The sequence below is a fragment of the Plecotus auritus genome (genome assembly GCF_963455305.1).
Source record: "Plecotus auritus genome assembly, chromosome: 1".
NCBI classification, from domain to species: Eukaryota; Metazoa; Chordata; class Mammalia; order Chiroptera; family Vespertilionidae; genus Plecotus; species Plecotus auritus.
In genome coordinates this window covers 1,575,670-1,600,969 of record NC_137770.1, presented here as the reverse complement: position 1 = coordinate 1,600,969, position 25,300 = coordinate 1,575,670, and positions in this window count along the sequence as shown.

Here is a 25,300-nt window from a genome sequence, read left to right as displayed (position 1 = left end):
CCTGATTCTGCTCTTACCTCTGACGCCTCTGAGGGAGAAAGTCTGTTGTAAACAGAAACAACTTCCTCACATGGACAAACCGCAGAGTCTTTGCAGGCACTCCTGTGCCAAGTACCAGGTAATGATCAAATCTTATGACCCAGATCACCTAGATCCAACGAGAGGCTTCTGACTCCACAGTGCAGCTCAGCCCCACACAGCTCAGGGCCAAGACAGCCAGCAGGACAGGAGCGTGGTCGACAGCGGGCGCTGTGAATGCCGCATCCATTAGCGGCTAGGGTTCAAGGTCTAGAGAGGGGGCTGACGCATAAATGAATATACTAGAAAAGAAATATAAATTGAGAAAGCCAGGGGGAGCCATGGGGAGACCTTACTCTATAGCGGAGAGGCTCCCTGAAACCCCGGACCCATCACCTTTTATTTACTTGTACACACATTTGCCCTTTAGGAGTGCACACAGGCATATCCATGGTAAAGTTTGGTAAACAGTAAAGGATTATCAGGTTAGGGGATTGCCTTCAGCCATTCGGCCCAAAGCAGGGCAACATTATGCTGATTTTCAGCCCTTACTGTATATCAAAGGCCATTAGCTCTCCAGTGGACTTCTTGTATAATTATGCTAACTACTTTTGGTCTTCGCCTCCAGCAGGGCACCCGTCATGTGACCCCAAAACTAGAGAAGAAGGACCCCAGGTGTTCAAGGTCATTGACTTGTCATCATACTCACAGCACTGAGAGAAGCTGACACCAAACAGAGGCAGATGACCCCCAGCAGCTCGGTCCAGATGTCCAGGACGACCACCAACACCCACACCAAGGGGCATGGGATGTGTATTATGCACGTAGCTGAACTCTCTGGAAGCACAGGAAAGGCCCTTCAGGAAGGCAGAGCTGCTTTGATGGAGCCAGGAAAGGAGACTCCCTCAGGGATTTTATTTGTTGAGGGGATGGGGGGGAGGGGGATTCTGCTTCCAGGGGTTGTGTGGCTTCAACCTCTTAGTGACCAATGAAGAGGAGGCCAATATTTCGGGTCAGATTCCCGTGGGGGGCAGATGGAGAAGAGGTAGGAATGAGCCATACGTTGTCAGCAGTCGAATGTAAATAATATAATGTCTGGCTACCTATTGCCCTTCACAATGTTAATAAATGACCAAATATGAAGTAAAGGGTCAGTACTGTGTGCAACAACCATGTCTACAGATAATGGGTGGAGAACTATTATACGTAAGACGATGTTGTGGATGAGGATGATCGTGGTGGTGATGATGACGATGACCATGGACTGAGACAGGGGTCCTGATCCAATGGAATGAAGGCTCCTCATGCAGACACACCGTCACCTTGGCTCCTGCAGTGAGGGGTGTCCAACTTTCCCTGTAGGTGTTGTGAGATTTCATAAATGGGACCCCAAAGAATGAGGCAGCTTGGGTGATTCAGGTGAGACCATGTGAATAATGACCCCACAGGTGTCTGAGTGCTAATCCTATTGGCCTGGGAAGGTGTCACCTTTGAGAACAGAGACACTGTGAGAATGTGCATGTAGGAAACAGGGGTCCTCTTCCCACCAGTGTGCAGTGACAGGTTCCTTATTTCTCTTGATCCCAGCCTGCATGACCTTTAACGCTTCTGCTTCAATCAACTCCTGCTCACCATTATTCAGGTATTTCCTACGATGATGTGAGCTGTCTCTATGATGCCTTGCACTTCCTTCTGGGCCTTCACTGGAGAAGACTTTAAACCCACATGTCCAGTAACTCTCTGTCCATGAACATCAGGCACAGTTCTGTCATGTGACTCAAATCAAGTCCAGCGTCCTCCCCTCACCCAGGTCCATAGCCACGTCCAGATTTATGGGTAGTTTCCCAGCAGTGCTCCCCTCTGCTACCAGAACCTGCTCCAGTTCCTGTGGCTGCTGTAGCCAATCCACATGGACAGTGGAAGCCCAGCATTTTCTAGGGAGTTCTTTGTAAAATCACCCCAAACAGGTCCCATCAAAGAAAATAGTGATGAATTGACCATTAATAAAATAAACACATTTTCCCCACCAAATATTCCATCAAGTAAATTTAATGACAAGCTTAGCAAGAGAATATCTCTCAAATCCTGTGCCTGATGGGGAATGTGTGCATTGCACATTAAGGGTGTGGTATGTTGTGGGGAGAGCCTGGCACCCTCTGACCAAAGTGAGCATCCGCAGGGACAGGGCAGAGGGAGGCTGGGATGAGGGGTTCCTGACAGGGTTGAAGTGTCCTTTCCTGTGAGAAAATGTTCGCTAGGAATTCTCCAATTCCCCTCCCTCTGAACCCCAACACCACTGATAACACTAGACTGAGAAATCAGGGCACTTAACAGGCTGCCATATCACTTCAACATGTGAAAGATTCTCCGTGGTGCACAGGCGTAATCACTGTTTTTATTACTAATCTTTTCTCCAGGTTAAATCATGATTATCTCTGCTGTGATTAGCTCTCCTGTGATTATCTCTGCTGTGCAATATGGAATGGGCTTGCATAAGGGAAGAGTTTCACAGTGAGTTATAACACAATAAAAAGGTTCCAACATCAAGAATCAAGGGTCTCCCTTTTCCTTGTGCTTTGGTAGTAGTTACTCAGATCAAAGTGAATACCGACCACAGATCCTCTACTTATAAGGGAAAGGCTGCCCCACATGCAAATTTCCATTCAAGCTCCAGGGTACATCCTCCCCTGGGCTGTGCAGACTCACAGCTCTCTCCTCACTCAGGGCTGAGGTCTGTGGAAGGCAGAGCTGTGGTCTAGAAGAAGATGAGACTGCTGGGTCTTCTCCTGTGCCTGCTGACAGCCCCCCAAGGTGAGGGACTCAGGGGTCAGGCAAGGGTCATGGGGTGGCTGTGACTGCAGGTGACTGACAGGACTGATGCTCCTTGTCCCCAGGTGTCCTGTCCCAGGTGCAGCTGCAGGAGTCGGGCCCAGGACTGGTGAAGCCCTCACAGACGCTCTCTCTCACCTGCACTGTGTCTGGATTCTCTCTGACAAGCTATCCTGTACACTGGATCCGCCAGGCTCCAGGAAAGGGGCTGGAGTGGGTCGGGGTTATGTGGAGTTATGGCGGTACAGCCTATAACCCAACACTGAAATCCCGCCTCAGCATTACCAGGGACACGTTCAAGAGCCAAGTTTACTTAACACTGAACAGCCTGAGAACCGAGGACACGGCCGTGTATTACTGTGCTAGAGAGACACACATTGAGGGGAATAGAGTGTGAGCCCACACTCTAACCTCCCTGAGGAGACAGCAGGGCCGGGCTGCAGGGGGCGCTCAGTACACCAGGGGGCGCTTGGGGCCCACAGCACAGAGAGCAGCCCAGGAGCAGGGGCAGAGGGAGGTGGGAGGGAAGGGCCTTCCTGTTGGGCACAGGGATTTCCTCTCAAGCTCTCAGCTGCCTCCAGGGAGGGCTCCTGCTCTTTCTCTGAGGCTCTAATTTCCTGCTTTCTCACTGCAGACCCCAGAGGAGGAGGTGACACTGCTGCTGGCAGATGACATATGGGCAGTGATGGGGAGTCTCCTCACAACATGATACTGTACATACAAAACCCGAAGGACTCGACCAAAAACTACTGGATTTTATAAACAAATTCGGTAATGTAGCAGGATAGGAAATGAACAGGAGAAAGTCGATGGTACTTTTATACACCAATAATGAATTCTCAGAAAGGGAAACGAAACTCACAATCCCATTTACCCTTGCATCAAAAACATTATGATACTTAAGAATAAACTTAGCTAAACAGGTAAAAGGCTTGTACTCAGAAAAATACGGGATGTGAATAAAGAGATAGAGGAAGGTATTAACAAGTGAAAAAATATACTGTGATCTCATTAAAATGTCCATAATACCCAAAGCACTCTACAGATTCATGTAATCCCTATTAAAATAGCAACAGCATATCTCAAAGATCTACACCAAATAATTCAAAAATTTTATGGAACCTAAAAAGACCCCAATTAGCCATAGCAATCTCCAGAAAAAAGAACAGCAGTGGAGAGATCACAATACCAGATATCGAATTACACTCCAAAGCCATAGTAATCAAAACAGCCTGGCACTGGCACTAGAACAGGCATATACATCCATGGAAGAGAACAGAGAACCCAGAAATCTACCCAAGCCATTACACTCAATTAATATTTGCCAAAGGAGGCAAGAGCATACAATGGAGTCAAAACAGTCCTTCAATAAATATTGTTGGGAAAATTGGATAGATAAATGAGCAAGAAAATGAAACAATACACGAACATACACCATACACAGGAGTAAACTCAAATTGGTTAAAAACTTAAATGTAAGTAGGGAAACCATAAAATTCCTAGAAAAACCATAGGCAGCAAAATCTCAGACATCTCTCATAGCAATGTGTTTGCAGACACATCTCCCAGGACAAAGGAAACTAAGGAGAAAATAAACAAATGGGGATACATCAGAATAAAAAGTGTCTGCACATTAAAGAAACCATCCACAAAATGAAAAGGGAGCCCACAGTATGGGAGAACATATTTGGCAAGGACACATGTGATAAAGGGTTAATATCCAAAATGTATAAGAATCCCACACAACTTAACCAAAGGAAGACAAGCAATCCAATTACAAAATGGGCAAAGGACCTAAATACACACTTCTCCAAAGGGAACATACAGATGGCCAAGAGACCTAGGAAAAATGCTCAGAGTCAGTGACCATCAGAGAGATGCAAATTAAAGGACAGTGAGGTATCAGTTCACACCTGTCAGAATGGCTACCATCAACAAATCAACAAATGACAAGTGCTGGCGAGGGTGTGGAGCAAAGGGAACCCTCCTACTCTGCTGGTGGGAAGGCAGGCAGGTGCAGCCACTATGGAACACAGAATGGAGTTTCCTCAAAAAATTAAAGATGGAACTGCCATTTGACCCAGTGATCCCACTTTTAGGAATATAGGCTAAGGGACCCCAAACACCAATCACAAACAATCTATGCACCCCTATGTTCAAAGCAGCACAATTTGCAATAGCTAAGATCTAGAAACAGCCCAAGTGCCCATGAGTAGCTGAGTGGATAAAAAGCTGTGGTACATTGATACCATGGAATACTATGCAGCAGTAAAAGAGAAGGATCTCTTATGCTTTGGGACAGCATGGAGGGACCTGGAGAGTATCATGCTAAGTGAAAAAAGCCAGTCCCAGAAAGACAAGTATCACATGATCTCACTCATATGTGGAACCTAATGAACAAAATAAACTGATGAACGGAATGGATCCAGAGACCTGGAAGCATGGAGCAGACTGGGGAATCTCAGAGGGAAGTCGTGGTAGGGTGGGTGGGTGGGAAGAGGTCAACCAAGAATCTCGTAAGCATAGAGGCTTAATCCAGGGACACAGACAATAGGATGGTGAAGGCCTGGGGCACCCGGGGCAGGCTAGAAGGTGTCAATGGGGTTGAAAGGGGACATGAGTAATACCTTCAACAATAAAGGTACAATTTAAAGAAAAAAGAATTAGGACTTGGACCCTCAGACACCCACTGAACATGGTCCCTGTGTCACCATCTTCTCTCAGGTGGGGTCAAGACCTCAGCTATGAAATACTCTGCCTCATGAATATGCAAAAGAGAGGAGGCAGACCAGGTTAAATATGGGTAAGTCTGTGTCCTGAGGGCATCACCCACAGACACACCCTCCCCTACAGAAGTGCTCCCAGCACTGCCCTCACCATGCACTGGAGCTGGAGAACCCTCCTCCTGGTGGCCATGGCGACAGGTAAAGGGCTCCCATCCTGGTTAAGGAGGGTCCAGGGAGAGTCCAGGGAGATTCCACTCACTCCTGTCTCCTCCCACAGGTGTCCACTCCCAGGTGCAGCTGGTGCAGTCTGGGGCTGAGGTGAGGAAGCCTGGGGCCTCCGTGAAGGTCTCCTGCAAGGCTTCTGGATACACCTTCACCAGCTACTGGATGCACTGGGTGCGACAGGCCCCAGGACAGGGGCTTGAGTGGGTGGGGAGTGTTAACCCTTTATTTAAAATAACAAACTACGCACAGAAATTCCAAGGCCGAGTCTCCATCACCGCAGACATGTCCACGAGCACAGCCTACATGGAGCTCAGCAGCCTGAGAGCCGAGGATACGGCCGTGTATTACTGTGCGAGAGACACAGTGAGGGGAAGTCAGTGTGAGCCCAGACACTAAACTCCCTGAGGAGACCTCAGGGCTGGGCTGCAGGGAGCGTACATGACCAGCAGGCGACACTCAGGACCAGCACAGGGCCCTCACCAGGAGCATGTGGAGAGCAAATGAAAGATACCATTTCCTGCACTATCTTAAATTAGTTTTGCACCAAGGCTCAGCCACAGAGCTCACAGGAAGCCCTGTCCAATGTCTAGTTTTAGGGATTGTGTGTGTGAACAAAAAGGGGGCTCTGTCCTAAATCTGACAGAACTCAGTGACTGACAGGACCCTCACAGGAGGCTCTGATCACACATTCCTACCTGGGCAGCCCTGGGGGTGGGCACGCCCCAGGCCTATAACTTCTTTACTAAAAGGCTCCTCTTGGCCTGAGGCACCCCCGTCCATGGTTCCTGTGCATCTGGGTTAACACACCTGTGACATCAGTATGACCACCCTCAGGAGAGCACCTCCTGTTCACTATCCTGTCACCCAGTCCCCGCCTTGCTCTCTCCCACCTCCATGTCACTCCTCACCTTCCCTCCTTAACTTCAAATGCACAAACGCAGCTGCAAACCGTTATTCTCCAGAGCATTGGAGGTCTTGCTCCCCAACAGTTCTCGTCTTCCGTTTGGCTCCAATAAAATCTTATAAACATTCTCTACTGCCAAGAACCAATTCCAGCATTTAGTAATTAAAAGAGTTTTACCAAAAGGTTGGTGAAGCTTGAGGAGCTCAACAGGGTTGAGTCACATGTAGCTTACCTGTTGGAAAGGGCTACAAAGCATTTCCCCCAAACCTGAATAGGATGACTGTTAACTGCCAGACAGCTCAGGGCATTTTAATGCCTCCTGTTGGCCAAACACCTGAACAGCTGTAGGCGATTCCCCAAACTGACAATCTCTGTAAACCCTTTGATACCAAACCCTTTGAAGTGTATATTTCCACCTTGCCTTGGGACAACTTGTATTTAATAAAAGCACGGGTCCTTGGTCAAGGAGGAGAGTCTTCTAGCTCCTTCAGCTGTAAGCTCCTCTGACCCCCAATTCCCTTCAAAAATATCTTTCGTCCTTGGACTCCTTCTTAATCATCTAAGGGCAGCCCTTTCTCCAGAAGCTGAACCCTTTGTAAGGCTGGGACAAAGAACCCCGGCGCTCTACATGTTTGGACATTCCTTACATCAACATGTTGTCCTTTTTCATTTACAACATACGTTCACACACGTTTCTTCCCCGTGTGGAGAGGGAAGTGCACACAATAATTAAAACCCTGCTACCTGGACAGGATGAGTTCAAATGAGTTCACAGGTGTTGGAGATGAGACAAGTTTGCTGTTGGTTGTCATGGACCTCAGTGTTCCGTCTTTTTCCAGCCCAGCAGGTGTGACTGGGAGGTTGCGCATCGACCTATGAACCAGGAGGTCATGGTTCGATTCCTTGGTCAGGGCACATGCCTGGTTGGAGTCTCCATCGCCAGGGGGTGGGGGACAGGAGGCAGCCCATCAGTGATTCTCATCATTGATGTTTTCATCGCTCCACTGGCCTCCTCTCTGGAGTCAAGGAAAGTGTATAAAGAAGGAGAAGGAAAGAAAGGAGGCCTCCCCAGCTGTGCCTTCTCCCCTGTGACACTCTGGCAGGTTCCCCTGCTGGTTGAATTGGCATAAAATCCACAACATAAATGAGCCACTTTGAAGTCATTGACATGAGAACCTCTAAGCCTGTGGGGAATATTTTTTTGGAGAGACAACTCACAGCATTTTATTTGTTAATCCATTTCACTCCATATTGCACCATCTTGTTCCTGACACCATTAATACTACTGTCATTGTTTCCCCTCGAGAGAACCCTGCTTCTGAGACATCTGAGTTGGATTTCCGTCGATTAACTCTAACATGTTTCACCTTACCAAAAAGAATCCCCCAATCAGCTAAGATGGAGGTGGTATGGGTAGGGTGTTTTAGTCAAAAGGTGGGAGCACAGGTAAACCAACAAGCACATTTAGTGCATGGCTTAAACCAGATGGCAGGGAGAGAGCACCAACATAGCCGAGGCCTTCGTGAAGGGAGCTAGAAGGACCCTGCCAAGTAGGTTAGTCTGCAGAACGGAAAGACACAACCTTTTCCTAGTGTCTACTCAAACCCAAGCAGAGAAGATGAAAGAATGGGTAACTAGAGGGTCGGGACTTTCCTGAAAACAGAAAGGTGGAGTAACTCACCACCCCTGAAAGAGTGAGGTGGGTGTCAGTGCAGGGAGAGGTGTGGATATTTTCTTTAAGTTTGTTTTTGGCGTTTTGGTCTGTGAGCAATCAAGATGGAGAGGGCGGCTGTCCCAAAGGGGAACGTCAGCAGGAACCAGAGTAGCTGAGCCCGACCATTCGTGACGCCTGTAGACGTGCACAATACCGTGGCACACAGGGCTGTCCCCTGCATCAGCCACGCTCGCCATCTCCGGTGCACAGAAGGGTGTGATGGTGGTCCACCAAGTACTGAGTGATGGGCCCAGGGGCCCAGGCTCTGATAAGAAAGGCTCTGAGGCCAGAAGACAAACCATGTGTAAGAGTCAGAGGAGAGCTTGACGACCGTGACCCAGAACAGACTGCCCTCTGGAAGGAAGCCTCATCGCCTGCCGCCTTCCCCATCGCTGCAGCACATCCCCTGGAGAACATTTTTAAGAGTTTATTTGAGACAAACTTGATCACCAGAACAGCGAGCCCAGCTTCTTCTGTCCCCAGGATCAGGGGTCACCAAGTCCAAGAATGAAATTGGGGACCAGAAGTTTTAAGCAAAAGCATGGAGCGTTTATTACAAGTAGATTCAGGCTCCCCACACAGGGAGGGGCCCCCTGATGGGCTGCCCCTGAAGCCTGTGGTCTCGGGTGTATATGTGCCACCAGCCTGCTCCGTGTCCCCTCGTGTGCCCACCTGATGGCCCTCCTTGTTACTGCGCAGCAAGGGGCCTGCACGTCCCCTGTTCCCTTGTGTGGGCTCCCCTTCCTGTCCCAGGCCCTCCCTCGTTTCCCAGGCTCCCCCTCTGAGTCCAGAAACATTCTGCTGTGTCTGCCTGGTTGGTGCCTGTGGTTAGGCTGCTCAGAGGGCCGAGTCTGCCCTGCCTACCAGCCACCTGCCTTGGTTTCCCATGGACCCTGCCCTGTCTGCCTGCCAGTCAAGCTAACTCCCCTCAAAGCAACCCCTTCTGGATGTGTGTCTGGGGTCCTCCAGGAACAAGAAGCTCATCTTCCTGAAACACAGGCTCTCCTTACAAACACCAGAGTCACTGCTCAGCCCGGGCCCCTCCTCCCACCTCTGCTGGCCTGGGATGGGCACTGCCCCCTCTGTTCTCTCTGTTGTTGGCAGATTTCCTGGGCAGTTGCTCTTCTCCCTTCTCATTCTCTGTTTGTTCAAAAGGAGTCACTGAGCAGAAGGGGCAGAAGCAAAATGGTGGCGTAGGCAGCTCCAAACTTTTGTTCCTCCACAAAAGCATCAAAAACAAACCAAAACTCTCAGAACTGGCATCTGTCAGGCTCTTGAACACAATCAGACCTGCAGCAACTAAATGAACCCCGAGTCAAGTACATGCTACTCTGAGACGGAAGGACCCAGGGTGTGGTACAGGGGTGAGTGTTGGCCCAGGAACCACCAGGTTATGGGTTTGTTTCCGGGTCAGGTCACACACCCTGGGTTGCAGGATCAATCCCCAATAGGAGGCATGCAGGAGGCAGCAGATCAATGATTGTCTCTCATCATTGATGTTTCCATCTCCTTCTCCCTCTCCCTACCTCTCTGACATCAATAACAATACTTTTTAAAGATTAATAAAAACGTCAAACGTCACACAAAAAACTGAAAAACCAGAGGATAAAGGAATACAACTTTAAAGTGCTGAAGAGAAAATGAAAAGCCATCAACTAAGAATTCTAAACTAACTGAAAAAACATTTCAACATGGAATGAAGCCTGGTTGATGACGCTCAGTGGTTGATCCTCGCCCTATGATTCCATTCCTGGTCAGGGCACCTGCCCGAGTTGTAGGCTACAAACCCAATTGTGACCATGCAGAACACAACAGATCAATGATTCTCTTTCATCATTGATGATTCTATCCCTCCCTCCTTCTCCTTTCCTCTCTGAAATCTATAAAATATATATTAAAATAAATAAATGAAAAGGCTATGGGTTTGATTACCAATCCCAGCAGTATTGGAGGCAACTGATAAATATTTCTCTCTCCCGTCAATGTTTCTCTTTCTCTCCCCATCATTCACTGTTCAGTGTTTGCTGTCATATCATGTTTCTTCCCCTCCTTCTCTCCCTCTCTTTCCTTTCGCTCTAAAAATCAATGAACACATCCTCAGGTGAGGACAAAGGAAAAAAGACCCACCCAGGCTCGTGTGGCTCAGCAATTGAGCTTTGACTCAGGACCCAAGAAGTCACTGGTTTCATTCTTGGTGAGGACACTAGACAGGGTTGCGGTCTCCATCCCCAGTGGGGGGCATGCAGGAGGCAGCCAATCGATGATGCTCTCTAATTGATGTTTCTCTCTATCCCTCTCCCTTCCTCGCTCTCTAAATAACACAAAACTTATATTATTTTTAAAAAGATCTGTATCTATATTTATCCCTACCTATATCTATATCTATATCTATATCTATAACTATATCTATATCTATATCTATATCTATATCATCTATATCCATGACAACACAGCCTCATTGATTTTATCCCCAAAGGAGTCACTGATTGTGCCCACAACCTACTTCCTGACCACCTCCTGCAGCACAGCCCCTGGTGTGGAAGAGGCCCCTGGGAACGGTGACCAGGACCCCAAGGAGAGTCTGGTTCTCTGAGGGCACAGTCAGCACCTCCTTCCAGGAGAAGCCCCAGAGACCGGGACCTCCCTCACCTCTTGCCCTTTGTATGTGCAGACACCTCCCATATGCAAATGTCCACACAGACACCAGACACACACACAGTTGGCGTCCACTTAAATGCAGGGCCTCCTCACCCTGGAGAATACTTTCTGGGGGACGAAGACCTCACCTGCAAGACATGACTCCCCTATGCCTCTTCCTGTTCCTGCTGTCAGCTCCCACATGTGAGTGACTCAGGGCTTAGACATGAGGAGATGGGGACCCTGCATCTGAGCCCAGGACTCACTGTGTTCTCTCTGTCCCAGATGTCCTGTCCCAGGTGCAGCTACAGGAGTCTGGCCCAGGACTGGTGAAGCCCTCGCAGACCCTCTCCCTCACCTGCACTGTCACTGGTTACTCCATCACCAGTGGTTACTACTGGCACTGGATCCGCCAGCCCCCGGGGAAGGGGCTGCAGTGGATGGGGTTCATAGATATTAGTGGGGGCACATACTACAGCCCCTCGGTCAAGAGCCGAACCACCATTTCCAGAGACACGTCCAAGAACCAGTTCTCCCTGCAGCTGAGCTCCGTGACCACCGAGGACACGGCCGTGTATTATTGTGCAAGAGACACAGTGAGGGGAAGTCAGTGTGAGCCCAGACACAAACTTCCCTGAGGAGACAGCAGGGCTGGGCTGCAGGGAGCATCCTGGACACCAGGGGGCGAGCAGGACAAGTAAACCCAGGCTACCAGCTCAGAGGTGGTCCCTGGAGCAGTTGTGAGGCTTCCTATTGGGGTCAGTGCTTCCTTCCCTCCTAGTGTCCCAGGGGCAAGTCCTGCTTCCTTCTTTGTGTCTCTAATTAGATTCTCTGCAGGAAAAAAGGAGGAAGCAGCTGTGTTTCAGATCTGGTTCACTCCTCATCTGCTCCTTTCCTGTCACCACGTCCCTGATGGTCGCTCTCTGGGTTGACAAGGAAAACATTGTAGGGAATCCCGTCCCCTCACTGAGAGCGACGTCCCCCACCCTCCACGCAGTGCTGAGCGGGGAACACAGAGTCCAGGCCCCAAACCTCACCTGAGGGTGATCAGCCCCTCGTTCTGCCCCAGGAGGAGCCCTTTGGGGGCAGTTAGCCGCTTGCCTCTCACTGACATGGCTGCACATGGAGGTGTAGGGTCTGACCCTGTAGGGGCTGCCTCTATGTCAGTCTGGAAGCGCCCAGCTCTCCGTTTGCCCCAGATGGAGGCAGGAAGCCCTGCTGGGCCCTGTTCCCCGTGGGTCTCAGAACCTGGTCCCAGGGGACGTGTCCCAACACCTGTCCCGCTTCCCCTGGAGAACCACCTGCATCCTGAGAACCTGCTGAGGGAGACCTGGTCCCACCACTTCTGCTGTGCCTCCAGCTCCGCAGACTCCACCCCATCCTTCCCCTCTGTCCTCTGCTGCCCACACTCTCACCCCACGGGGCCTGCACAGGACGTCCCATGTGGCTGTGCTCTGCCCTCTCCTTCTCGCCTTGTAGGTTTTGCCTTAAATGCAGCCCCATGTCACCCCCTCATGCACAACTCTGGTGCCAGGCCCTCCCTGAGACGCCAGGGCCAGGGACACTCAGCCGTTCTGCTGAGCCCATGGGCAGTGCCCACTTCTGATGTTAGGTCCTGGGCCCCACCTCTGTCAGGTGGAGACATAGGTGAACACTGAGGTGAGAGCACCCCCAACAGCTCACACCTGTGCTGAGGGAACCTGCAGGTGCCCGTGAGCTGCAGAGCATCCTGGTGGACAAGCCTGTGGCCCTGGGGTCAGAGGGCAGTCAGGGAAGGGTTGGGGCCTGGTCACCTATAATGTTGCCAATGTCTCGCTGACCAGATCCCAGGTGCACAGGGAGCTCTGTGAATCCTAAAAGTGCAGGGACAGCCCGGCCAGTATTGCTCAGTGGTTGAGCGGCGACCTAGGAACCAAGAAGTCACTGTTCGATTCCCTGTCAGGGCACATGCCCAGGTTGCTGACAACATCTCCGGTGTGAGGCATGCCGGAGGCAGTCAATCAATAATTCTCTCTCATCGTTGATGATTCTATCTCTCTCTCCCGCTCCAATTCTCTCTGATATCAATTAAGAAATATTTAAACAAATACATACATAAATGAAATGTTGCCGGTTAGATTCACAGTATGGGCATATATGGAAGGCAACAGATCAATGTTTCTCTCTCACATCAGTGTTACCCTCTGTCCTTCTCTCTCTCTTTTCCTTTCCCTCTAAAAATCAATAAACACATCATCAGATGAGGACCAATAAAACAGTATCTATATATATATATGTATATATACACCTATAAATACATCTACAATAATATCTTATATCTAGCTATATCTATATCTATGTATAATATATTTATATCTATTTCTATATCTATATCTATATCTAAATCTACATCTACATCTACATCTATATCTATATCTATATCTATATCTATATCTATATCTATATCTATATCTATCTCTGGAAGAAGAGGCAAATTGATGTTATCCCTAAGGAGTCACTGATGGTTCCCACATCCCAATTCCTGACCACCTCCTGCAGCACAGCCCCTGGTGTGGAAGAAGAGGCCCCTGAGCACAGTGACCAGAACCCAGAGGAGGGCCTGGTTCTCTGAGGGCACAGTCAGCACCTCCTTCCAGGAGAAGCCCCAGAGACCGGGACCTCCCTCACCTCTTGCCCTTTGTATGTGCAGACACCTCCCATATGCAAATGCCCACACGGCCACCAGACACACACACAGTGGGTGTCCACTTAAATGCAGGGCTTCCTCACCCTGGAGAATACTTTCTGGGGGTCGAGCACCTCACCTGCAAGACATGACTCCCCTGTGGCTCTTCCTCTTCCTGCTGTCAGCTCCCAGATGTGAGTGACTCAGGGCTTAGATGTGAGGAGATGGGGACCCTGCCTCTGAGCCCCAGACTCACTGTGTTCTCTCTGTCCCAGGTGTCCTGTCCCAAGTGCAGCTGCAGGAGTCGGGCCCAGGACTGGTGAAGCCCTCGCAGACCCTCTCCCTCACCTGCACTGTGTCTGGTTACTCCATCACCAGTAATTACTGCTGGAGTTGGATCCGCCAGTCACCGGGGAAGGGTCTGGAGTGGATGGGGTGCATAGATTATGATGGAAACACTTATTACAGCCCCTCCCTCAAGAGCCGAACCTCCATCTCCAGAGACACGTCCAAGAACCAGTTCTCCCTGAAGCTGAGCTCCATGGCCACTGAGGACACGGCTGTGTATTACTGTGCGAGAGACACAGTGAGGGGAAGTCAGTGTGAGCCCAGACACTAACCTCCCTGAGGAGACAACAGGGCTGGGCTGCAGGGAAGGCCCCGGACACCAGGGGGCGCTCAGGGCCCACAGCACAGAGAGCAGCCCCAGGAGCAGGGGCAGAGGGAGGTGGGGGGGAAAGGCCTTCCTGTTGGGCACAGGGGTTTCCTCTCAAGCTCTCAGCTGCCTCCAGGGAGGGCTCTTCCTTCTCATGTTCTCACTGCAGACAACAGTGAAGAAGGGCATTGTGTTTGCAGGTGACCTGTCGGCAATGACGGGGACTCTCCTTCACCAAGTCTCCTTCACAAATTCTAAAAGTGTCTTTTTTTTTTCACTGTCTTTTCAGTGTTTCTATGATGAGTGTGAACTCCACAAATGGGTCGCTGGGATTGGGCTGTGTGCACAGCTCTGCATCCCTCCATCAGGCGTGGCCCAGCTCCCTCACTGTCTGACTCTCCATTGTGCCCTCCTGCTCCTGGTTCCAGGGAGATCACAGGCCCTCCCTCTGCTGAAAGGCCTGAGCACACTCAGGACTCAGGGACCTCAACCATCCTCTCTGGGTCCACATTGTCCCCGGAAGAGCTGTCAGCTCAGTGCACCAAACACAGGGAGCCCCACAACTATCCACACAAGGGGCCCTGCTATCCATCAGGCAGCAGTGCTGACCCCACAGCGGGGACAGGTGACCCTGAGGGCTGGGATGTGCATCATCGAACCCCTCCTCCACCTTTCTTCCTGGAGCCAAGGTTTTCTAGCTTCACTCGGGGTGAGATGTGCATGGGGTGTACTTTGGAAGCCGAGGAGCATCCGTGGGACCCCCTGTGTCCATCCTGTCCTCTTACTACTTGCCCAGGAAACAGTCACACACACACACACACACACACACACACACACAGTCACACACACACACACACAGTCACTCATACAGTCACATACACAGTCACACACACAGAGTTACACATACAGTGACACACTTACTTCTGGAAAAGACATGCATTCACACATGAGCAGTGATACAAAACTGTTCCTGTCCTTATACACTGTACTTTATGAATTTTATGTAAGAAAATGGGGTTATCCCAACCCAATTTGGCTCAGTCGATAGAGCGCCGGCCTGTAGATTGAAGGGTCCTGGATTTGATTCCTGTCAAGGGCACATATACCAGTGGGTGAAGTGCAGGAGACAGCCAATCAATAATTCTCTCTCATCTTTGATGTTTCTATCTCTCGCTCCCTCTACCTTCCTCTCTGAAATAAATAAAGAAATATTTCTTTTTAATTATTTAAAAAGAAAATTGGGGTTATATTTCGTTTTCTTGGATGCCATATGAAATAAATATGAGGTCTGCAAGCAACTATTATTTCAACACTGACCACAACCCGTGAAGATCAACAGTTGTATTTCTCAGTCCACTTAGTAGGAGCTCAAATTAGGATTTTAACCCAAACTTTGCTAGATTACAACAAAATTTTAAAATATAATTGAAGTAATAGTGAAAATCTTCCAACAAATAAAAGCCAAGGACCAAATGAACTCAAGGTTGAATTGTATCAGAATTTCAAATAACAGTTGATAACTTTCTATCAACTCTTCTTGAACTCTTCCAAGAATTAAGGAAAGAGACAACACTTACAAACAGATTTATTGAGGTGACCATTACATTCATACCAAAGTCAAGTAAAAACATACAAAAATGACAGGTCAATATCCCTGATGAAATTACATGTAAAACCCTCAAAAATATACTAGGAAAGTAAACTGCATACTGAAAGGGTCATTTACCACAATCAAGTGGGATACTGTCCTAGCATGAAAGGATGGTTCAATGTATGTAAACCAGTAACTGTGCCACATCTCATCCACAGAATGAAGGATAAAGTATACCGTTGTATAAATAGATACAGAATAAAGCAGTTAAAATTGAGAATCACTAAGGAATTAAAATTCTTAGCAGACTAGGTGTAGAAGTGATGGACCTCAGTATACTAAAGGCCACATTTGAAAAGCCAACAAGTGACATCACGCCAAACAGAGAAAATTTCAAATCTTTTCTTCTTACATCAGGACCAAGACAAGGGTTCCCCTTTGACTACTTCTGTTCATCAAAACAAGAAGTCCTTTTCAGAATAATTAGGCAAGAAAGGGAAATTTCAAATGTCTAAATCTGAAAGAAATGAGTTAAAACGTTTCTCCTTATCTGTAAGCAGATGACAGGATCTTGTACATAGAAAACCCTGAAAACGTATAAGAAGCTAATAGAACTAGAATCCAGGAAAGATGTAAAATATGAAACCAACATACAAGTGGCTTGTGCCCCTGCTCCCTCTCAACAGAGTGTCTTCATGGCTCTAGGAAACATGTGGGCTGTTTCAGAGGAAAGTGAGGGAAGGAAACGTGAACTGGCTACACAACAAGGAGATGACAACCTAATGAGACAAGAACCCGGGACGTGTGTGTCCTCGGTCTTGGTTAATCCCCCATCATGTTCCCAGGGAGCTCTCCCCGCCATGTGGCACTGGGTCAGGTGCGGGTCCAGTTGACTCCCATCATGTGGTCACAAAGGTTACAAAGGTCACATGCAGACATGAGCTCTCCAATAACAAGATTTCATCACCTAAACTTAATTATTCCTAAACTATTTCCGACATCTTCCCCTCAACACACCTGGTCATGACGGAGGTTCTTCTATGTCCCAAGGCATGGAACTGGGTCTACAACAGAGTCTAGAGAATGAACACCACAATGGAGGCCGTGCAGCTGCTACACTACAGCAGCAAACTCTCCTGAAGGAATAGGACCCGAGAGCTCTGTCTGTCTCTCTAGTTCATGCTTCTGGTTTCCAGGGACCCACACAGACACTGTACTTCCCCCCAATACTTGGTCCATGGACTCTTGAGTCACAATCGGGTCTTAGTTTGTCCTCTGATCACTCTGTAGGGCAAAGAGTGTCAGAGGGAACTTCCTGTCTCCTGAACATGAGCCTCCTTGTCTTTTACTTCTTTCTCAGGTGGTGAGGGTTGATTTCTCTTGGTTGTCATTACTGGTGACTGTCAAAGGCATCTCGCATGAAACCTTCTCTTTTCCTTTTTAAGACAAATTTCTCTCCTGGGTCTCTGTACAGGTCCCTGTAGCAGAAGGGTCCAGTGGGGAGGGCACAGGCCAGATGCAGGGCTCACTATTTCCACATGTGGACACTTGAACAAGCTGCTAACCTACTTAGAATTTTGTATTTAGTTATTGAAATGTTATCCTGACCACAATCCTCCCACAGGACACTCTCACCTGCATGGAGGCAGGGCCTTCCCTGTAGGTCTCCCACTCAGAGCTCCCTATATAGCAGAAGGACATGCAAATAGGGCCCCCTCTGCTCATAAAATCCAGCTCAGCCCTGACCCTGCAGCTCTGGGACAGGAGCCCAGCCCCGGGATCCCAGGTGTTCCCATTCTCGGATCAGGACTCAACACTGACCACTCACCATGGGGTCTGGGCTCAGCTGGGTTTTCCTTGTGGCTCTTTTAAGAGGTAATTTATGGAGAACAAGAGACACTGAATATGTGAGTGGACATGAGTGAGCGAAACAGTGGACGTGTGAGAGTTTCCTGACCAGGATGTCTCTGTGTTTGCAGGTGTCCAGTGTGAGGTGCAGCTGGTGGAGTCTGGGGGAGGCATAATGGCCACCTGCCGCTTGGCGCACTACTACATCCCTCGGGGGATGTTGGACTGCTGGTGTAGGCCCAATCCCCACAGGAAACAAGGGGCAGGCTGAGGGACCCCACTAGTGAATGAATACATGCACTGTGCCTCTAGTATATACATGGAATTGGAATCCCAGAAAGAGGAGAGAGTGGGCACCAAGAAAAATGTTTGAAGGAATCATTACAAATAGTTTTTCAGAATTTGATGTAAACTTTAAAGAAACCTAAAAACACCAAAGTACTCCAAGAAGAAATGAAAATAAACAATATTAAGTCATGGCACATTGAAGTCAAACTGGTGAAAAAGGTAAAATGCCCACGGGCAGCAAAGAAAAAACCACACCTGAGTCAAGGAACAAGATTAATAAAAACATCAAAGGTCACATGAAAAACTCCCAAAACCAGAAGACAATGGAGTGACAACTCAAGGAGCTGAAGGAACATTGGAGGAACATCAACGTAGAATTCTAAACTAACAGAAAATCTATTTTAAAACTGGATGAAAATGAAATTAGAAAATATCAATTTTGTGAGATGCAGCTAGAACGGTGCTTGGAGGAAAATGTACAGCATTAAATGCTTATGTTAGAAAGGAATAAAGATCTTTACATCAATCATCTAAGCCTCCACTTTAAAAAAATTGGAAAAGGGTGAGAACCAATTTGGAGGCACAGGTAAATGCATGTTCCCACTGCCTCCCACATCCACATGAAATGCACAACTAAGATAGAGAACAACCATCATTCTGGACTAGAGAGGTAAAGAAGAAATCACTCCGAGATAGGTAGGAAGGGTCGGGGCAGGTAACAGCCTGGTCCAACACCCACATGTGGCATGTTTTCAATTGTCAGGGATATCTCAGCTCTGTAGGCATCCTGTGAGAAGCAATGGGTCCCAGTCCCACACCAGACCCCCAACCCAGGGTTCCAGAGGTGGGGAGAGAAGTCCTCAGAGCTTCAGAATGTAAAAACCAGAAATGATTGTCGCTGAGTGACACGGAGGCAGCTGGAGACCCAGGCTGTTCCCCTTAAAGGGCCAGCACAGGAACTTACAGGGTCCTGCCTCCTCTGAGCTCCAATGGGCAGATGGTGGAATTGGAGGATCCAGGGACATACGGGGAAGAACTGGATTGTCTGGTATTTGGAGCAGAAACTAGAGGTGGCTTTCTCCCAGACAGGCTGCTCCTAGGGGTCATTGATTCTGTGCTGGGACCTGCCCCATCACATAGTTGCCTCAAAGCCATATCTGAGGGTCCGTCAGTCTGGCTCCACAGTGTGCTCTGCCCTGCTAATTCCCTGAGAACTCACCCCATCCAAAATGCAGCCCCACCCAAGCTGCTTGCAGCAGCCTTTCCATAGGAATGGCTTGTCCTGGCTCAGGCTTCAGACTCTCCTAAAATCTCTCAAACAAGCAGCAGCTGGTATCAGCATGCCCCAAACCTATCAATAGGAGACACAAGACCTGGCACTAGCACCAGCATGCCCTGCTTCACAACTTGTCCTCACCTGGGCACTTCCATGCCAATACAAGTAGCAGCCATCTGCAGATCCCCCTGTAGCCTCTGCTTGGTGGCCCCAGGCAGTGACTGACTTTGCACCTCCCAGGAGTCACTAGAGCCAGTGCACCCAGTGGACAGCTTTGGACAACCCCACATTACAACTCCACACATTCAGGAGGGGGAGGAGGAAGAGATGGGGGATGAGGGGGAGAAGGAGGAAGATGAGGAGGAAAAGGAAAGGAGGAGGAGGTGGAGGAGGAGGAAGAGGAGGAGGAGGAAGAACAAGAAGGGAACAAAGCCATACCGGTTTGGCTCTGTGGTTAGAGCGCTGGCCTGCTGATTGTAGGGTTCCAGGTTTGAATCTGGTCAGGGGCATGTGCCCTGATTGTGGGTGTGCAGAAGGTGGCTGATCAGTAATTCTCTGTCATCATTGATGTTACTTTCTCTCTCTCTCTCTCTCTCTCTCTCTCTCTCTCTCTCTCTCTCTCTCATCTCTATCTCTATCTCCTCTCTATCTCTCTCTCTCTTCCTCTCTCTCTCTCTCTCCCCCTCCTAACCCTCTGTAATTAATAAAAATATAAAAATAGAAAATACGAACAAAATAATGGCAATACATACATAACTATCAACAATTGAATATAAGAACAAAAATAAATGAACAAAATACCTAATTAACAAAATTAACTGATGAAAAAAATAGAACTGGAGGCATGAAAACATGGAACAGAATGAGGAAACTCAGAGGGAAGAGGGAGGGGAGGGTGGAAAGGGATGAACCAAAGAACTCATATGCATATGCATGACCTTTGGACACAGACAGGATGGTGGTGAAGACAGGATTGGGGTAGGAATGGGGTGGAAGGTTGATATGGGGATAAAAAGTGGGACATCAGTAATACTCTCAACAGCAAAGATTTTTTTTAAGAAAAGAAATTAGAAAAGGAAGATCAAAATCACCCAGAATCAAGCAGAAGGAAGGAAAAATAAAGGTGAACAGAGATTAATGAAACCAACAGAGAAAAATGATAGAAAACAACCAATGATGCCAACAGCTGAATCTTTGAAAAGATCAATAAAACTAACTCAATGCTAACAAGACTGACAAAGACACAAATGACCAATATCAGGAATTAATTAGGAGATATGAACACGTTCCCCCAGGGCATTCTTATGAGACCGGCATTCTTTGTGCAGTGAGTACAGAGAAAGAGTAAACTACAGACCGAAATCTCTCATTAACATATTTACTAAAATCCTCAACAGAAGATGAGCCAATCCCACCAGCAATATAATAAAATCATACTACACCATGACCAAGCAGGAAGTATCGCAACAATTCAAAGCTGATTCCACATTTTTAAATCAACCAGTGTAATCCACCAGGTCAACTGTGTAGAGAAGAGAAGTCACATGGTTATTAAAATCGACACAGAAAAGTGTGTGACAAAGCACAGCACTCATTCATGATCACACGCTTAGGGCACTTGGGATAAAGGCCCTTCCTCACTCTGGTCCTGGGACTCCTGTAGCTACTATCATACTCGATTGTGGGGAGTTAAATGATCCCCTCAGATGGGGACAAGGTCAGAAAGGTCCACTCTCACCACCTCTATTCACATGGCACTTGACGCTTTAACAAGAGCAAGAAGACGAGAAAAGTGCATGGAGCCATTCCGATGTGAACCAACATACAAGGCGGCCCTCCTTGCAGGGGACATGTTCATCTGTGAAGAGAAACCAGAAGACTCTGCTTCAGCATCACGGGTGAGTGTACAGAAATGGGGCTATTTGAGACGTATCCTCACGGCAGTGGAGCTGCCCATGTGGGGCTGGCAAAGCAGCAGATAAGGGGGCGGAACTGAGTTCTTGCGGGAAACCATCCCCAGAAACACAGCTTCTCCCAGAGGTGCAGCCTCCAGGAGGAACTGGGCAGCACACTGGTCCCCAGAGTTCGCCCCAAATCCCCTGCTGACTGGAGGGGCCACGCGTGTTTGCTCACTGAGCTGAGCCCACGGAACAGGACATCTCCCGCCTCTTTGGGACAGGAAGTAGGTTTGCACTGGGAGCCAGGAGCCCCCTGAAGCCTGGCTGCCCCCTTTCTCCCACAGAAGCGGGGAGAGGGGTGCCCCTAGAGGTCACACTTCAGAGTGGGTTCCCAGGTCCCCAGAAAGCATGCTGGGATTGAAGCTGGGGAGGTGCTCAGTGAGCTTCTAAACTGACATTGAAAACCACATGCGTGTTGAAGGGAAGGGGGGCGGAAGTCCCTGTCTCCTCCTTGCACCTGGGAAAACGGACTTTTCCTCATTTAGGTTTGTATTTCCTCAGCCTCACGGAGCCCTCACCAGCTGGCTGGGGCGGGTCCCCCACAGAGAGGCCCAGCATCCGCCTGCAGGAGAGGGGGTCCGGGTGGTTCTGGTCTTTAAGTCTCTGGAGAGAGGTTCCGGCCCAGCTCCCCATGCACCCCTGTATCCTGGCCCCTGGGGCTGCCCTTCTGGGGGCCTCTCCATTCTGGTTCCCCTGGTTCTGGCAACACAGACAACCCCCAGGTCTGCTGTTCCCTGGCAGGACCCCGGCTGCCTGCATGTGGTGCGGGGCCTCCACAGTGTTAACTAGACATGGGGGGAGGGCCCTATCCATATAGCTCAGTGGATAGAGCCTCAGCCTATGGACTGACGGGTCTTGGGTTTGATTCCTGTCAAGGTCACGGACCTCAATTACAAGCTCGATTTCTGCCTGCAAGTGGCATCTTCTCACTGTGTCTCTATGGGCTCCCCTTCTCCCCTCCCTTCCACTTTCTCTAAAAATAAGAGGGAAATATCCTCGGGTGAGGATGAACACAACTAACTGAATAAAGGAATCTTAAAAAAAAAAAATAGAAAGAAGGAAAGAAATGGTAAGAGGCACCCCAGAGCCCTCCCAGTGTTACTCATTGGTTGAGCTTCGACCTATGAACCAAGAGGTCAGGGTTGGAGTCCTGGTCAGGGCACTTGCCTGAGCTGCTGCCTGGACCCCCAGTGGGGGGCGTGCAGGAGGCAACTAATAGATGATTCTCTCTCATCACTGAGGTTTCTATCTCTATCTCCCCTCCTTTCTTCTCTGAAATCAATAAAAATATATTTTAAAATAAGAATAAAAAATGAAAAGGAAGAGAGAAGGAAGGCTTCGTGGTGTCTGACCTGCCCACGCCTCCCCCTCCCCAGCGTGATCGCACTTTCCAAGTGGTGGTGGCCGCCTTCCCAGAGATACAAGGGACCACAGTCCCAGATTCCTGTGTCCATCTGTCCTCACCTGGGGCTGTGGGAGGATGGACACAGGTGGCCGCTCTCCTCTGAGATGGAAGGTGATCACCTGACCCCAAGGATGACAAGATGCCTCAACTCCCTACCCAGGGTTTTGCTTCCAAGAGCAAACATATTATTTCTTATCTTTTTTCATCGTCACCCAAGGATATATTTCCATTGCTTTTCAGAGAGAGAGAGAAAGGGAGGGAGGGGAAAAAAGAAACATTGATGTGAGAGAAACACATCAATTGGGTGCCTCCTGCATGTGCCCTCGCCAGGGCTAAGGCAAAGGAGGGGCCTGCAACCCAGGTACGTGCCCTTGACCAGAATCCAACCGGGTACCCTTTGGTTCAAAGGGCAGCACTGTATCCACTGACACAATCTGGCCAGGGCCAGGACTCCATTTTAAAAACTTATTTATTTACTCAGATTTATTAATATTTTATTGTTAAAAGTCACGCATTACTTTCTTCGCCTCATTGATCCCCTCCAGGCCGCACACACCATCTGCCAGGGCTCCATGTGTAACTTATGGAAACTCTCTCACTTTGAGAAGCTGGGAAACAGGGCTTTTGCACACGCACAGCTGGGAAGTTGAGGGAAATGTGTGCTTTCGGGAGGCAGCTGTGTGCTTGTGAGAGTGGCAGCAGGTTAGAGATGGAGGCTGCGGCCACAGCGTCCAGCCCAGCCTCTCCTGCCTCCTCACAGGCACATGTTAGAGTTTTGTGGACGATCTGGTTGTGGAAAATACATGGAGAATCTTTCAGTCTCAAAATAAAAGCATCATCCAATGCAAATTCTTATTCCCAAACCACAGAAAGCAACATGGCCCACGGCGGGTGAAGGGGAGCGAGAGGAAGCCCCATCCACACGACTCTGGGGGCAGCACCCCTGGGTCCTCATCAAAACCCCGAGGAAGGAGGACTCTCAATCCTGGAAGCCGACCCCAAGGAATGGGGTCAGGGTGACTGGTCTCAGTATAGGAGGGAGGGAGAAGGGCCAGGATGGGACCCCCTGTGGCCAGCATCCTTGAGTCCTTTCCCATCTGGGGTCGCCCCTAGGATGACAAGGTCAGGCATGCAGCCCAGGGTCACAGCTGCACCTTATATGCAGACTCCATGCAAATGGGGCTCTCCTCCTGCTCATAAAAGGGGGCCCTTGCCCTCCATGTTGGAAGACACCCAGAACCTAAGTGCCTGAGACAGGACCCCAGCAGTGCCACCATGGACTTGGTGCCAAGCTGCGTTTTCCTCCTGATCATTTCTCAAGGTCATTCTCAGGAGTGGGGAGCGCTGAGACCTGTGCCTGTGCCTGTGTGTGCTTCCATGTGATTCTAAGTCCCCCTGTGTCTCTGTGTTTGCAGGTGTCCAGTGTGAGGTGCAGCTGGTGGAGTCTGGGGGAGGCCTGGTGCAGCCTGGGGGGTCTCTGAGACTCTCCTGTGTAGCCTCTGAATTCACCTTCAGGGACTATCGCATGAACTGGGTCCGCCAAGCTCCAGGGAAGGGGCTGGAGTGGGTCGCCTACACTAGTTATGGTGACGGTAAACCCATATACTATGCCGACTCTGTGAAGGGCCGCTTCACCATCTCCAGGGACAACGCCAAGAGCACGCTGTACCTGCAAATGAGCAGCCTGAAAGCCGAGGACACAGCCATGTATTATTGTGCGAGAGACACAGTGAGGGGAAGTCAGTGTGAGCCCAGACACTAACCTCCCTGAGGAGACAGAAGGCTGGGCTGCAGAGAGGGTCCAGGACACCAGGGGGCGCTCAGGAACCACAGCACAGAGAGCAGCCCCAGAGCAGGGGCAGAGGGAGGTGGGAGGGAAGGGCCTTCCTGTTGGGCACAGGGATTTCCTCTCAAGCTCTCAGCTGTCTCCAGGGAGGGCTCCTGCTCTTTCTCTGAGGCTCTAATTCCCCGCTTTCTCACTGCAGACTCCAGAGGAGGAGGTGACACTGCTGCTGGCAGATGACATATGGGCAGTGATGGGGACTCTCCTCACCAGGTGCCTGTATTTCCTGCTTTTCTTTCTCAGCAGAGACCATCCTCAGGGCTCTCCTTGGCCTGTGGTTGGAAACTTTCCCACCAAGAGAGACCCCAGCACAGCCCAGGCCCCTGTGTGCTGAGCTCGGGGTCTGACCCACATGCGCACCTGCCCCATAGGGGCCTTCGTACTGACAGGCCCACAGTAAATAAAACATGTGCACATCCCACGGACAGTGGAAGCTGGATGAAACCATCTGAATGGTGCAAAGGGCCCCTGAGCGCTGCTCTCTGGTCGCCTCACCTGTACTGGTGCCAGGATTTGCTGTTTCTGGTCCCACAAGAGCAGGAAATGACCTCAGCTCTCTTCCTACAGGCGTCACACCAGCACTGATGTGAGAGGATCGCAGTGTGCGTGTCCCGTGTAGTGTAGTTTAATAGGGATGTTAAACAAGGTTCATTGGAAATCATCTCATTTCAACAAGCAGCTGACTTGGGAAATCTCTTGGTGAAGGAGACAGCTTTAC